Here is a 16,481-nt window from a genome sequence, read left to right on the forward strand (position 1 = left end):
ATAAACAATCTCTATTTTGTTACTTGCAACATATAGTGTACACAAGCTTCTGGATTGAGGTGGTGTAGCAATTATTTCCACCATCAATAGAAAAAAGTACAGCACAGTCACATTGCAAACTAGACCTGTCTAATCTTTTGTGGGGCGCAAGCCTCGAACATCATGAGGGGTCTTGGAGAGTCCCCTCTCTGATACATAAGGACCTTGCTCAAAAGGAAAACGAAGTCCTTGGACATGTTTCGAGGCAGCGTCACTATACAGTGACATCTAGTGGCAGCTGGCGTCACCTGCCTCATCATGAATATATCAGAAAAGTGAACTAGGCCTGCTTTTGCAACATAGAAATTAAAGTTACAGTGGCAGTGGGGACTCGAGCAAACAATCATGGTTGCCCCTGTGACCGCCCTAGTGCAGATCAGAAACAGAACGGGCACTTCGACAGAAACAAGAGAGTAACAGAACAGATTAAACCAAGATTGTTACAGTAAGGGCTGGTTCAACCACGCTTGGACCAGGCACAACATACAGTTACACTGCATGTCTCATTTACAAGCTAAAGCTATAGGGGCTTATTTATGAGCCCTTGCGTCACGTTTGCGTCGCCGGTGCGTCCCTTTTTGTGATGCACCAGTAGTGTAACAAATGCTCCTTGTTGCCCCATATTTACAACGTGACGCATATAGGTAGATGCGTCACTTTGTAAACCCCTGGGACACATTATACCTGCGCCAGGTATAAAGTATGCAGGGGGGGCGTTCCCCCGCAAGAAAGGGTCGTAGAAGTGACGCAGTGAAATCTATAAGATTTCACTGCACCATCACTGCACCACTTCTAGGACGCAAATGCGTCAATATCTTACAACTGCCTAATGGCAGGAGTAATACTGACGCAGGCACATTTAACATGGGACTTGCCCATTTGTAATGAGCCATTGCTGGAGTTGCGTCACTTTTGTGACACACTCCAGCAATGCGTCATTTTTGCGCCTACAGATATGTCAGAAATACTGGCGTATCTGTAACTTCTTGCGACATGATGTGGCATACTGTAAATATGACACATCATTGGTGTCACAAGAAGGACGCAATGAAAAGTGACTAATCACTGTTTTCTCACAGCGATGCGTTACTTTTCATAATTAAGCCCCATAGTGAATAGGCAAGAAAAGAGAAGCCTCGGCCAGAAATGCGACAGAGCAGCCATGGTGACACAGCAGGCGTCTCTTATACACAGATAGACATGGCATTGGCAGTGTCAGTACAAGCAACACTCACAGAGGACAGGTACAGCAAGGACAGCAATAAAACAGGCACACTGGCCAGAAATAGCGGGAGTCTTAGGGACAGAACAAGATTCACCACTTAATAACAAGTCATAAAACAAATAGTGATTGAAAGATTCACACAAACTGAAACCAGGAACAGTGCAAACAGTGTGAATGCGCGATACAGCATGAACAGTGAGGGGGAAGTATTGTTCCCATAAAGAAGAGAGAGCGCGTGGACAGTGACTGAGCAAGTTCTATTCAAGAGCCATGGCTGGAACAGGGGAAGTTTCACAGATTCACAGACTAGATTTAACATCAATCTAGACAGGCAAGAACAGTGACAGAGCAAGCTTCACCTACACACAGAGGACAGATCGATACAAGGCGGAGAAGAACAATACTCTCCTCATATAGAAGAGGTACATGACAGATAAGGACAGTGACAGAGCAAGCTTCACCTACACACAGAGGACAGATCGATACAAGGCGGAGAAGAACAATACTGTCCTCATATAGAAGAGGTACATGACAGATAAGGACAGTGACAGAGCAAGCTTCACCTACACACAGAAGGTAGATCCATTAAAGCTGGGAGAAGAACAATACTGTCCAAATATATAATGCAGGGCCGGACTGGGAACCAAAACCGGCCCTGGCAAAGTGCTCGGCCGGACCCGGGGGGTTGGGGGTGTGGCCGAGCTGTTTGCCAGGGCTGGTTTCCACCGATTTTGTTACAGGGCCAATATTGCAGCTAAAAAATGGCCCCCAGGGGCCCAAAACTGGTCCCCACCCTGCTGGCACACCGGGGAAATGCTCGGTGCCCGCTATGGCCAGTCCGGCCCTGATAAAAGAGGTATATGACAGGCAAAGACAATGACACAGCAAGCTTCACCTACAAACAGATGACAGATCGATTAATGGCGGGAAGAACAATACTGTCCTTATATAGAAGAGGTACATAACAGGTAAGGACAGTGACAGAGCAAGCTTCACCTACACACAGAGGACAGATTCATTAATGGCGGGGGAAGAACAATACTCTCCGCATATAGAAGAGGTACATGACTGCCAAGGACAGTGACATAACAAGCTTCACCTACACACAGAGGCCAGATCAATTCAAGGCGGGGGAAGAACAATACTGTCCTCATATAGAAGAGGTACATGACAAACAAGGACAGTGACGCAGCAAGCTTCACCTACACACAGAGGACAGATCGGTTAATGACGGGGAAGAACAATACTGTTCTCATATAGAAGAGGTACATGACAGGTAAGGATAAGTGACAGAGCAAGCTTCACATACAAACAGAGGACAGATTCATTAATGGCTGGGAAGAACACTACTGTCCACATGAAGAGGTACATGACAAACAAGGACAGTGACACAGCAAGCTTCACCTACACACAGAGGACAGATCGATTCAAGGCGGGGGGAGAACAATACTGTCCACATATAGAAGACATACCAGACAGGCAAGGACAGTGCAAGTTTCACCGCTACAGAGTAGATTAAGCTCAGAGAGTAACAATACACTCCCAACAACATTAAGAAGAGGTAGAGCATGAACAGTGACACTGAAAGTTTCCCCCAAACAAAGAAATGACTAAGCACAGAGATTGTCAAGTGATTTCTTAATCCCTATTCTCAAAGCATGCAGCACAGAAAGTAGCAGTGCAAGCCTCCTTCTCTGTGCCCAATCATGTGTCTCACTCCAGCTGAGGAGGCGGGACAGCGAGGCCTGGCAGTACTTAAGGAGAGGCTGTTCAATCTGAGGGCCTTGTTACCTGAACTTAAGTTATTTACATTTCGTTCTCCACCACACAGTGTCAAATTATTATAATGACGATGCTAATGCAATGACGATGATGAAAAGGCTGCCACGTCATTCTTGTGGGTTGTATCTCACTAGATGAGGTCAATATTATTAGTCTACAAAAATATCTCCATCACCACATTCTCAAGGCATGCATGCATTTACTATTCTTAACTCCACATCTGCTTAGCTTGACAATGGTGGTAGTCGATGGAGTGGATGCAATAATATTATCATGTGATATGTCACGTGTTCTAGTGACTCCCCCTTCTTGTAAAATTTGAAGAGCAACACTCAAAATCTATGCACTGTGTCAAAAAAACTTTATCAGTGACTGACATTTGCGCAATTCACCCCTTTACCCTCTGATATTATATATATTTTTATAATAACACGTGATAAATTAAATATTTTTAAATACTAAAATAAACTAACAAAGATGTCTATTTTTGTACATAAAGCAGAGAACCTGGACACGGAGCCAGACGTGCATATTTTAGTAGATGGTGACAGCTCAGGAGCTAAAAGAAGCTGCTGTAGATATCTTTGCTTAATCTCAGTAGAACATGCTTAACATTTTGCTCGGGCCTACTCAGCCTTCTATCCATCCAGCCTTTATTTAGGGTTTTTTTCAGTAAGTACAGTTATCATGCCTACAGTATTATTGCCATCACTAGTAGGGAATGCATATGTAGTTTAGCAGTTTGATTGAAAAGACCAATAATTATTTGGGGTAACATGATAATCCCCAGCATACTCTGCAAGTTTGTCTCAGTTTTTATTCACAACATTTTAGCTCCTGGAATTCAGTGCTGCCAATTATCACAGTAATTACCATCAATATTTAAATGCAAAAAAAGAAAAATTTGAAAACGTCTGGTCACCCGATTACCCGACATGTTTATTGCTCATGGCAGCAGTACATTAAGTACCATCCTGTTATGTCAGTAGGAGCATCAACTGTCAGTGCTCTGAGATGTGTTTCATTTGGTTTTTCCCAAATATAACACATAGAGGCCATTTTAAGTGAACATGCACAATAGAAAACGCAGTTAATTGATACTTGAGTGGGTCGGAGCAAATGTTACAAAATGTATGATCCTGTTTTGATCAAATACCAATTTATAAACAAAAAATGCAGCTCTAGGTCCTTTTGCTTTGAACAGTTTCTGCTGCTTCATGTCCATTTTTTGTTTCTAGCTTTAGACTGCATTCCTTCTACTCCTAAGTGTTGCCTTTGCTTCTCCCCGGTCTCTCCCACACTTTCACACATTCAGCGGCCATCTTTGCTGCTGCTTGCCTGCAGAAAGCTGTTTTCATGTACAGTGTCTACTAATTTTTTTTATAAAGAAATATTAATTTACATTACTGTTAATATCATTGGCTCCAAAATATGCAATTAGAGGACTCCAGGTCATGCAATTACTAGACAAAAAAAAAACCTTGCAAGATATGCATTCATCCTAAAAGCTCATGTTTTGTAGTAGTCTGAGAACTTTACAGCAACAAACAATGTCGGTCATGAGCAGGCTGTGGTATGCTCTGACTGGTTTGGTCAGTTAAACACTCCACTTTCCCATCATACCTCAGTTCTTTCTATATGGCATCAACTAAAAGGAAGTGCACTCCTATCCACATATATATGCATTAAACGTGCCCACCACAGCAGCAGCACAGGGGCTAAGGTTACACCCATTTGTTCTAGCCTTGCTCAATCTTTCCGAATGTCACAAGGTGCACAGCTAGACCAGTGTTAGAAAATAAAGCTGCAATGTTAAATTTCTCAGGAAGATTTCTGTACTGCCTCTCCGCTTTTAAAAAGCACAGACTTCATTTTTTGCTAACATTTTGTTTAAAGATTTCTATCTGTTCATTTTTTAAACCTCGTCTCAACTCCTTTTTCGTGAAAATTGTTTATAATTGTAATATGAATATTTATGTATTTCTCATTGTAGTTCTAAAATGTTTATCAATTAAATATGTTTGTAAAACTATATTTATATTGTAGTAACAGATTAAAAGGTATTTGTAAAAAATATTTTTTTTCTTCTTTTTGAAAAATATATATTTGGTGTCAACTTGGTTTTACCACAGCGTACACCACGTATTTTGCTCTCTGGTCCCACTTCTCAGAACATACACAGATCATAACAGCTGCTTCTCATATACGGAAGTATCTATGCATGGTCAGGGATTGGACTGATATCTATTAAAGTGATTATACTAACAAAAAGACCTGGGGGCATATTATCAAGAACGGCATTGAAATTATCGCCGCTTTAGCGGCAGTAAGCTGCCGCTAAAGCGGGGATAATGGACTGCTGATGATGTCATTTGAGATGTCATCAGTGATGTCATCAGTGATGTCACTGACCATGTCATGAGTGATGTAATATGTGACGTCATCAGCAGTGGATTGCGGGCGCGCGAGTTATAGTTAGCTGAACTAACTATAACGGGGGAATTTCAATGGTTTTTTACGAGGGAAATGTCCAGCTAACTATAACATTTGTGAAACCTATGGTTTTTTCATTGAATTTGCAAGGTTTTTTAAATGCTAATTCCTAACTATAACGTGTGTGAAACCTATGGTTTTTTCAGTGAATATATATATATATATATATATATATTTCGCTCCTTTCCTGCCGTTTGAAACCCGCACTCTTCTTGGAGTGGGTGCCCGGTCCAGCGGTGGCGAACCGCTTCAATATTCACGCTCTACTGCTGCTTTCACGCCCAGAAAGGACCAGCACTCTCGCAAATCCAAGACATTGGGTGGGAGGAAGACCTGATTATGATCACACTTGATATCTGTAATCTCTACACAAGAATCAGACACCAAGATGGTCTGGAGGCTGTTAAGAATTTTTTAAAACTACGATCAGCCAAATACTTGGAGCATAGTGAAATGTTATTGGAATTCATCTCATTTTGTTTAAATAATAATATTTTTACTTTTCAAGATCAGAAATATCGACAGATACAAGGTACGGCAATGGGCACCTGCTTCGCCCCCAGTTATGCGAACTTGTTCGTGGGCTGGTGGGAGAAGCAGGTGGCCTAGTCCGATAACGAGAATCAGTGGATGGACAAAATAATTTGTTGGCGGAGATATATTGATGATCTCTTCATTATTTGGAGAGGATCATCAACATCAGCAGAACAATATATCTCCGCCCTTAATGTGAACAACTTGAACCTCAAGTTTACGAGTGATATAAGCCCAAGGGAAGTAAACTTTTTGGATTTAAGGGTCTTTGTGAATGAAGGTGTCATTCAAACGGCTTTACACCGTAAAAGCACAGCAGGGAATTCAGTTCTACATGGACGTAGTAGTCACCCAATGCCTCTTATAAAGAGTATTCCCTATGGGGAGCTACTCCGGATCAAAAGAAATAGCTCCCAAAAGACAGACTATGAAAAAACTGCTAGTGACAGTATTAACCGATTTAAATCAAGAGGTTATTCACAAAAAACATTGCAATTGGCAAAAGAGAAGGTTGAAATGAAAGAAAGACAAATCTTATTAAATGAAACAAATATAAAGAAACCAGGAGAAGACACAGGGAATTTAAGACTGATTACCAGTTTCTCATCAGCAGCAGATAAACTAAGAATAATTTTAAATAGAAACTGGAGAATCCTAAAATCTGATAATGTGGTTGGGAGAGAACTTATGGATCATCCACAAATAACATTCAGGAAGGCACGGTCTATTAAAGATCGCCTAGTACAAAGTCATCTCCCTAAACAGATAGCTGGTGGCAGCCTACAGAGTCTTCATGGCTCATTTCCATGTGGAAAATGCAAAGCCTGCAGCTCCAGTAAAAGAGTTCTCATGTACCAAATCCCTGGGTATCAACACATGAATAAGATTTCTAAATTCATGACGTGTACCACGACATATGTGGTATACTGTTTGGAATGCCCCTGTGGCTATCGCTACGTGGGCAGTACTGTCAATGCAGTAAAGATGCGGGTTCTTGAACATCAAAGGGCAATTGCTAACAAGGATGAGAATAATCCAGTTGCCCGTCATTTTGCCATTCACCATAATAGTAATAGATCACTATTACAGTTTTTCTGTCTAGATTGTATTCCCAAGGATGTAAGAGGGGGAGACAGAGAGAAAAGGTTACGACGTCTGGAGTCAAGATATATTATTGAACTCCAGACTAAGTACCCGAATGGGCTCAATGCTGGAGAAGAACTAATAACCCATCTTTGAGATAAATCCATCAATCAACACAGCATTCTCTAAAAGTTTGGCACAAAAAGTGAAAATATAAAATAATGACACCAAAACAATCTAAGCCCATCCAGGGCAGTATAATGAATTACAACAACGTTATTTATGCTTGAATTATCAATTTAATATAATAATATATAGCATTACAATGTGCGATTTTTTATTTAAAATCATGTAATACGACAATAATTTATTGTGTACTTAATGATTGCTAGTAATGATGAATTCAAAACATCTTGGTTTGCACATTCAAGTATGGCGTCCATGAATTCTGGTGTCGTCCTTCATTTGTTTTGATGTATTATGCCTTTATTTACTTCCGCTTCAGAGACGGTAGCCGACACTGACGAAGGCTACGGCTGAACCGCATCTGTTTTGTTAATGTTTTTTTGCACCGAATAAATCCCTTATTGGATTATCACCAACGAGAGTGCTGGTCCTTTCTGGGCATTAAAGCAGCAGTAGAGCGTGAAGATATATATATATATATATATATATATATATATATATATATATATATATATATATATGTGTGTGTGTATATATGTTTATGTGTGTGTGTGTACATATATACATATGTATACATATATATATGTGTATACATATATATATATATATATATCTCCCAAAGAATGGTAACCGATAGATGCGCTCTCAGTGACACAGAACTCCCAGCCAATCTTATTCAAGAGGTGTTTAATGCGACGCGTTTCAGCTCCTTGCAAAGCCTTAATCACTCACAGGACCTGACCCCAAAATGGAAACACGTATGGCAATCCAAGGAATGTCGCCTGTGTGGAGCTTGGGATGAGTCTTTACTGCATCTACTATGCATCTGCCCTGCCTTGGCAGAAATGCGCAAAAAGGACCTTCGGGAGATCTTTAGGAAGGAACAAATAAGAACTTGTAGAGCAGCAGTGATTCACTGTCTTACTGGCTCATCCATCCCATTGTCCTGCAGAGCCATAAACTTTTTAAAAAATGCAGCAAGAGATTTGGACAACGCAGAACCCGTTAACCAACTTACGCAGTATTAGATTACCTGGTTTTGAAACCATTTGAAAGTTCTGCTTACATGTTAACTTTTTATACTTTTTATAATTATCACAATGTACATTCTTGTAAGTTTTATCTATGGTGGTTTTTCCACCCTTTTATGGTTTTCCCTGAAATCAAATAAAAGTATATTCTCTCTGCCTATATATATATATTCTTTATTCAGTTTTAAAATAAACCATAAAAGCAATGTCAAATAAACAAAAACAGTAAATGTGCATGTATATAACAGCTCGAATAAAAATCACATTCCCAATCAATGGCCGTCCTTGCTTTGATTCATAATCCGCAAATAGCAATGTGCTATAATTAACAGAGTAATACAAGATAAATTATGTTTAGTAAAAATTCAGTCAGAGCAATTCATGAGCATTGATATTCCAGTAGGCAGTGTAAATAAGACTCAGTGCAGGAGTGGCTCAATTGCGAGCTCACCATACAGGAGTCCGATCAAAGCCAATCTCAAAAACTCATTGGGTTTACTTAATTGTGGGATGATTGTGCATGAGAGGGGTTCAAAAGTGGCTGATTACAGTGCTTGTGCAATAAAAAATGTAATTATTTCTAAAACAGTGATCAAAGACAAAGGCATATTGATACATTCCTCCTAAGGCTGTTGTTATTCCTGGGAGCAAAACATGGTGGTCAAACAGCCTTGTTTAAAGTGCTTGTACAATGAAGATAAAATTGTTCTTGGTTGTACCTAGAAACAGTACAAGAAAAACTAGGCCAAACCTGAGAATACCCCGGCAACATATACATTATTACATTCCTCCTACATCTGATTTCATTCTGTGGCCCGATGGAAATGTTCAATCAGCATTGTTCAAAGTGATTGTGCAATGAAGGTATGGATCAATCCTAGATCACACCTAAGTAAATGTTCAGCCAACATTACTCAAAGCACTTGTACAATTAAAATTTGGATCAAACCTGTTTGAGCCTATTACAGTGATGAAAAACATTTAAAATACAACCGGCAATACACTGAAGTATTTAATGCATCCTCCTAAGCAGTGGTCTTCCTTCAAAATTTTTCATCTCAATTGCCATGCATAGAGTAAATATCTAGACAACTTGAATACTAACCATTCTGTATAATCACTTTTTACTATTTTAATGGCATCTGTTAAGTGCACTATGGATAGTGTGTGCGACAAAATTGTGGTAATCCAAGCCTTCCTTAATTTAGTGTAAGATAGACAGAAAAGCATAAAGTGTTCTGACTCAATGCTTGCCTCGCATTAAGGACAAAATGATTGACCAGGAAAATCATTCCATCTGCTTCAGTACTTGGCAGAACTCCATGCCTGAATTTTATAAAAATGGATCTGGCTTGTAGTGGTTCAATTCTGTCCAGAAATGGTTCGAAACCTGAGTTATACTTAAAGTCTAGGAATCTCTCTGTTAAGATGTTAGTATCAAGCTTGTGCAACCAATTCTCATCAATATAGTTCCAATATCTGTTTTTTACTGGCTTAATGTGCCTTCCTTAATCCAGTTGGGGTTATCCCAGGCTTCATGCAGTCTAGCTTATATAGCCAGGTTTAAATTAAGTCTCCCAGTTTTCCACTTGTATTGATTTTTTTCAGCTAAATACAGACATAAAACCCTCTATTTTCCTGTCCGAGTTTATTTTTAAATACGGATAAATATGGAACATGGGTTTTCTTTTGGAAGATACTACTGTTAATCGTGAGTGTAAGGTCAATAGCAGTGCAGTTTGACAGGAAGGAGAGGTAAAACATTTAAAAAGATTTCCTAACCAATCTCAAATAACTGCAGCAGTACAGCTATGTAAGCCACTCTATATTGTAAATGGTTTCAAATTACTGTATTGTAAATTAAATGACTGAAATCCATTCAACATTCAAACACGAGTAAGCATTTGTCAGTTAAGTAAATATGGAGACATAGCGATCACTGCTTCAGCTTCATTTTGTACGCTAAGCACAAAATAAATAAGTATGAATACAGATAGATAAAATTAAAAAAAAAAAAATATGGGGAAATACAGAAGGAAATATAAAAAAATCAATACCATAAAACCAGGAGCCTCATTTTTAATACGCCTGAACCATGCATGGTATCAACCCTGATTTATCCTGGGCTCTCACTTCTCTGAAAGATTGCCTTATAGAAATTGGGGAATTACCAGTCCAGACCACAAGCCAGTGAACCAAAATTTTAAGAGCTACCACATTTGTTATGATCTTTAAACCAAGGTCTAGTCGCATGGGTGTAAGAGGGGCAATCCGAGGCAGCATAAGTATGGACCTTATAAATCTGTTTTGAACTTACTGAAGCCCCCCTATTCGACCCGTACCCCAGATCTCTGCTCCATATAGAGCTGTACTAGTCCTTTCACACAATAAATGCCTATGGATGGTGATATTGGCCTATAATTTTATTTATTTAACTTTTTCACTATTGTTGACCCTGCATATTGCAGAGTAAACTGACTCTTAGCTATCTGCGGCATCCGTGTTAACTTGTCGGCAATTCTCACACCCAGGATGTCAAAGACTTTGACTTGGTTCAATAAACTGATCCTAACTTAACATTGCCTCTGAAAGCCTTGAGTGGGTGGAAGGTCACAAATTTTGTTTTAGACACATTGATTTCCAGGCCATATTTTTCAAAAGAGGATGCAAACCGGTTAATTAAATTCAGCAAGAGCATGGAAATGTTAGAAATAAATAGCGTATCATCTTCAAAAAGCACAGCAGGTATATATTGATCCACTAATTTTTGGGGGTCACTGTTAAAATCATATAGTGTCTCGATGAGACCATAAATGTATGTGGTAAACAGAGTAGGAGCTAATACGCATCCGTGTCCTACAACCTGTTGACATTTATGCTTTCTGTTAGCTCACCTCTCCTTCCCCATCTTACTTGGTCACAGTTGTCACTGTGTAAACATATTCAATCAATCAATCAATCAATCAGGGGTTTTTAAAGCGCGCTACTTACCCGCGAGGGTCTCAAGGCACTTGGGGGGGGGGGAGGTGCAGCTCCGGATCAGTCGAAGAGTCAGGTTTTGAGGCGCTTGCTGAAGGTGTGCAGAGTGGGGGAGCGTCTGATGTTGACTGGGAGCTTGTTCCAGGTTCTTGCTGCGACATAGGAGAAGGCTCTTCTGCCTGCTCTGGTTCTGCAGATTTGCCGGGTCTCTGCCAAGGCGAGGTCGGCAGAGCGGAGGTTCCTTTTGGGTACGTGGAAGGAGACTCTTTCGGTGAGGTATTTGGGTTTGATGTAGTGGAGGGATTTGTAGGCGTGGGTGAGTAGCTTGAAGGTTACTCTCTTCTCGATTGGGAGCTAGTGGAGGTCTCGTAGGTGCTGGGTCATGTGCTCGTGTCATGGGTTTCAGAGGATGAGTCTGGCTGTGGTGCTCTCGATGGTTTGGCGCTTGTGTAGCAGGGTTTTGTTGATTCGGGCGTAGATGGCGTTTCCGTAGTCCAGTCTGCTGGTTATGAGTGCATGGGCGATGGTCTTTCTGTATTCGGGGGGGGATCCACTTGAAGATCTTGTGTAGGATGCGGAGGGAGTTGATGCAGGTGGAGGCGACAGCGTTGATCTGGCGGGTGATGGTGAGGGAGGCATCTAGAATGATGCAGAGGTTTCGGGCTTGGTCTGATGGAGTGGGAGGCCACCAGGTTGTTGTCCCAGGTGGTGGAGGAGGGTCCAAGGACGAGGACCTCTGTCTTCTCCGAGTTGAGCTTAAGGCAGCTGTGCTTCATCCAGGTTGCGACGTCTTTCATTCCTTCCCGGAAGCTGAGTCTGGTTTCTTCGGGGTTCTTCGTGAGGGAGAGGATGACCTGGGTGTCCTCGGCATTGGATACTATACTGAGCCCATGCTGTCTAACGATGGCGGCGAGGGGGGCATGTAGATGTTGAAGAGCGTGGGGCTGAGCGAGGATCCTTGTAGTGCTCCGCAGTTGATCTCTGTGGGTTCGGAGAGGAATGGTGCGAGTCTGATCCTATGGGTTCTGCCGGTGAGAAAGGAGCGGCTCCAGTCGAGGGTGGTACCGCGTATGCCTGCGTTGTGTAGTCTGGCAGTGAGAGTGTGGTGGGAGACGGCGTTGAAGGCTGTGGAGAGATCTAGTAGGATGAGGGCCGCAGTGTGGCCCTGGTCGATTAGCATGCGGATGTCATTGGTGGCGTCGAGGAGGGCGATCTCGGTGCTGTGGTTGCTGCAGAATCTGGACTGGGAGGAGTCGAGGATGGCGTTCTCTTCGATGAAGGTGGTCAGCTGGGCATTGATGAATCTCTAGGTGACTTTGGCTGCGAAGGGAAGGAGAGAGATGGACCGGTAGTTTTTTTTTAGGTCCGTCGGGTCAGCCAAGGGTTTCTTGAGGAGGGGCCTGACCTCTGCCCGCTTCCAGTCATCGGGAAAGATGCCGGATTCGAAGGAGGTGTTAATAGTCCGGGTGCTATGGCGGCGGCAGCAGCTCTGTGGTAGATGTGTGGCGGGCAGGGGTCTGTGGGGGCTCCTGAGTGGGTGTTCTTCATGGTCGTGGCAGTGTCTTCGGTGGTACCCGGTTTCCAGGTGGTGATGGTGGGCTGGTTATCGGTGGTGGAGAGGAAGGAGGTGTCTGGAGTCTGTTCACTGAAGTTGCCTTGATTTTCAGGTGGAAGTAGGCGCTAAGCTTGTTGCAGAGGTCCTGGGATGGTGTGACGTCCGTGGCTTCACTGGGGGATTTGGTGAACTGCTGTATGACATTGAAGAGTTCTTTTGAGTTACTGGCGTTGGTGTGTATTTTGTTCTTGATAAAGGTCCTCTTGGTGTCTCTTATGCGCTTGTGGTATTCAGTCATGGCGTTTCTGTAGGTGTTCCGGTCTTTGGTGGTTTTCCTGTTCCTCCAGAGTTTCTCGAGGCGTCTGCAGGAGCGCCTGGCTTCTTGGAGGTCGGTGGTGAACCAGGCGGCCTTCAGGGGGCATTGTCTGATGGGGTGGCGGAGGGGAGCAAGCTTGTCTGCGCAGCAGGTGATCCAGCGGTGTAGTTCTTTGGCTGCAGAGTTGGTGTCGGTCATGGTGGAGGGGGGGGTCATGGAAGAGGGTGGTGTTGAGGTGTTCCTCTGTGATTTTGCTCCAGTTTCATCGTGGCGGGCGCGTTGGGTGTGGTGGTGGTGTTGAAGGTGAAGTGTACACAGTGGTGATCTGTCCAGGGGGGCTGCGTGGTGTGGCTGAAGTGGATGTTTGTCCCTCCTGTGAAGATGGGGTCGAGGATGTGTCCAGCTCTCTGGGTAGGGGTGGTGACGAGCGGCTTTAGTCCGAGGTTGGGGAGGTTGTCCAGGAGGGTGGTGGAGTCGGGGTCACTGCTGTTGTCGAGGTGGAAGTTCAGGTCTCTGATGAGAAGGTAGTCCGTGGAGGCGATGGCGTGGGGGGCAACAAGGCCGGCAATGGTGGCAGCAGAAGAGGCGCGAGGCCCAGGGGATGCTCTGTGTTGTAGAGGGGCCTTCAGTCGTGCTGGAGGTGGAGAGTTGGAGGGAGCTCTTGTGCGCGATGGCGAGTCCTCCTCCTGGGTGGTGGGGGTGGTCCTTTCTCTGGATCTTGTATCCATCAGGGATGGCGGTGGCGATGTCGGGGGCGGAGGTGGCATTGGTCCATGTTTCCATGAAGAAGGCGACGTCTGGCGTGAGGGTGTTGAGCAGATCCCAGATCTCTATGGCATGTCTGTGTAGGGAGCGCACGTTGAGGAGGATGCATGTCAAGGCTTCGGTGGTACAGGCATCCGGCGTGGGTTCGGTGGCCATGGGGGCGCTGTCGATGGTGAAGGATTGTCGGCAGGAGAACTGGCCATGGTTGGTGTTTGGCGGCGCTCGCTGGTAGCTGTTGTTGGTGAGTGCGAGGAGATCAGCGGAGTTGTAGCGGTGGGAGGTCGTAGATCCAGGGTTCCTTAAGAAGGGGAGGGGGAAGGGAAGTGTGGGACCCAGCAGGGGGGAGGGGCCACGGGGGCAGCAGCGGCAGGAAGGGCATGAAGGGCAAGGGGCAAGGAGACAGAAACGGCTAAGTAACATAGAGGACACAGGTACAATTACAGGCAAAATAAAAGGCAGAAAGAAGACCGAAAGTGGGCACAGAAACAGTGAAAAATGGCACAAAGACAGACACGGGCACAGAGACAGAAAAACTGAAGAATAGCACAGAGACATACACAGACAATAACGGCCAGCAGAAGAGCAAGGCTCTCCCACTGGCTTATCCGCCCGACTCACTGCCAAGCTAGCGTTTACAAAGAAGCAATCGGTTTTTCACCACGCTGCAGATCAGGACACCTGTTCTCAAAACGAAACGCCCGTCATCCACACGGCATCAATTAAAACATCAATCAGCATACTGTTCATTCGTTTAATACAGCAAAAGAATCTTGCTGCATAAAGAAAATATCCTGAACTTATGAATCAATACCCAGTCCGTTCAAATCAATTGATCTCTATACCTGAAAAGCCATCCAAAAAATAGAACAGGTTCCACGATTATCACTAGCAATACCCTGCAACGTTTTTCGTCCACTGTGACATTACATTGCCAATAGCATTGCACCAACTATCAGGCTGTTCATGCTACCTCCTGACAAATCCTTTATTTGCTATCCATACGCTAGACTGCCTTTTGAAGAATTGTGGTTCATCCTGAAGAAGGCGTACTTTTCGCCGAAACGAGCGTAGAAGATAACCATATGGCCACTGATTTGTTCCAATTTTAACTGTTGTTTGATGAATATTATTACATTGAATGTCTACATTATGTATAAATGCACTGTTGAATCGCTTTTTTTACTGATCTGGTCTTTGATTCTGTGAGAATCATATTAACAATAAATATTAATGTGAATGTTTTTAAAAAACTGTTTTGGCTATACTATTTGGACACATTTTAAATATCAATTTACTAATCACGCCAATTGCCTAGGAAGTTATTATTGCATTGTCTCCCACTGGACCACCAGGGATGAGGCGCAGGCAGCAGCCTGCGCCTTATTATAATGTGCAGTAAATTAATCGGCATTCACATGACTTTGAGTACAATCCAGAGTTTCTTCCTAGAAATTAATTCAAATACTGCACAAAGGTCAACAAATACTACATATAGATTTTCCTTGTTTAAGACCACAAACTCCAAAGTATTCAAATAAAACGTAACACCTGGTCGGTAGTGCTGGCATTTGGTCTAAAACCCACCTGGAGACGTGACAGGACTTGTTCCCCCTCAATCCAGTTTTGAATCCTCGTGAGTAACAGCCAGCCAAATAGCCTCTGGAAGTTATCAATCAAGTTAATCGGCTGGTAATTGGCTTGATCTCCCTTATCTCCTTTCTTACAAATCAGCACTATTTTTGCACCTATCCAAGTGTGGAGTATTGCCACCCCTTTCGCTATGGCATTGGATCTCTGATTCAGAATGTAACCTCCGATAACTGGTTCAAAAGCAAAGAGATTTCCTGGCACTTTATCTAGGCCTGGGGCTTTTCCTTTTTTCATGTTGTCTATTGATGATATTTTCTCATCCAAAGTAAAAAGAATCAAAGGATCATCTTCGTCTTCACTACCATTAATCAGATAATCTTTAACTCCCTTAGTACCCGTCATATCAATCTGTTTTGAGGATAGTATACTGAAACGGTTTTTCCATATTTGTAGTTGAATATAGAGATCTTCCTCTTTTACCATTTGTGGAGTACCTTTGGTTATCAGTTGCCAGAATGACTTACTATTCTATAATGTGGCTGCTTTATCCAGTTCCCGCCACAAATTATCGTGCCAGTTCTTCATGGTCCTTAGTAGTCTTATGCTGCTTCCTTCCTTCAACTATGGCATCTCTGTTACCACTTTTAAAAGCAATCAGTTTTTCCCTGGCCACCCTACAATGTGAATAATGCCACAAAGCACCATTGGAATTAGCTACCTTACCCATGACCTCTTTAAAAAAGGTCTGCTTGAGCATTACCATTAATTCATTAAAAATATACATCACAGTATAGTCATTCTATGCTTGATTGTTTAACAAACATAATATATCAGTTAACAAGGAGTAAATGTGAGATTAAGTGTCCTCCTTAGATTCTATAGTAGGCCATTATACTCTCCTTA

Source organism: Triturus cristatus, chromosome 1_2, assembly GCF_964204655.1.
Source record: "Triturus cristatus chromosome 1_2, aTriCri1.1, whole genome shotgun sequence".
In the NCBI taxonomy this organism is placed as follows: domain Eukaryota; kingdom Metazoa; phylum Chordata; class Amphibia; order Caudata; family Salamandridae; genus Triturus; species Triturus cristatus.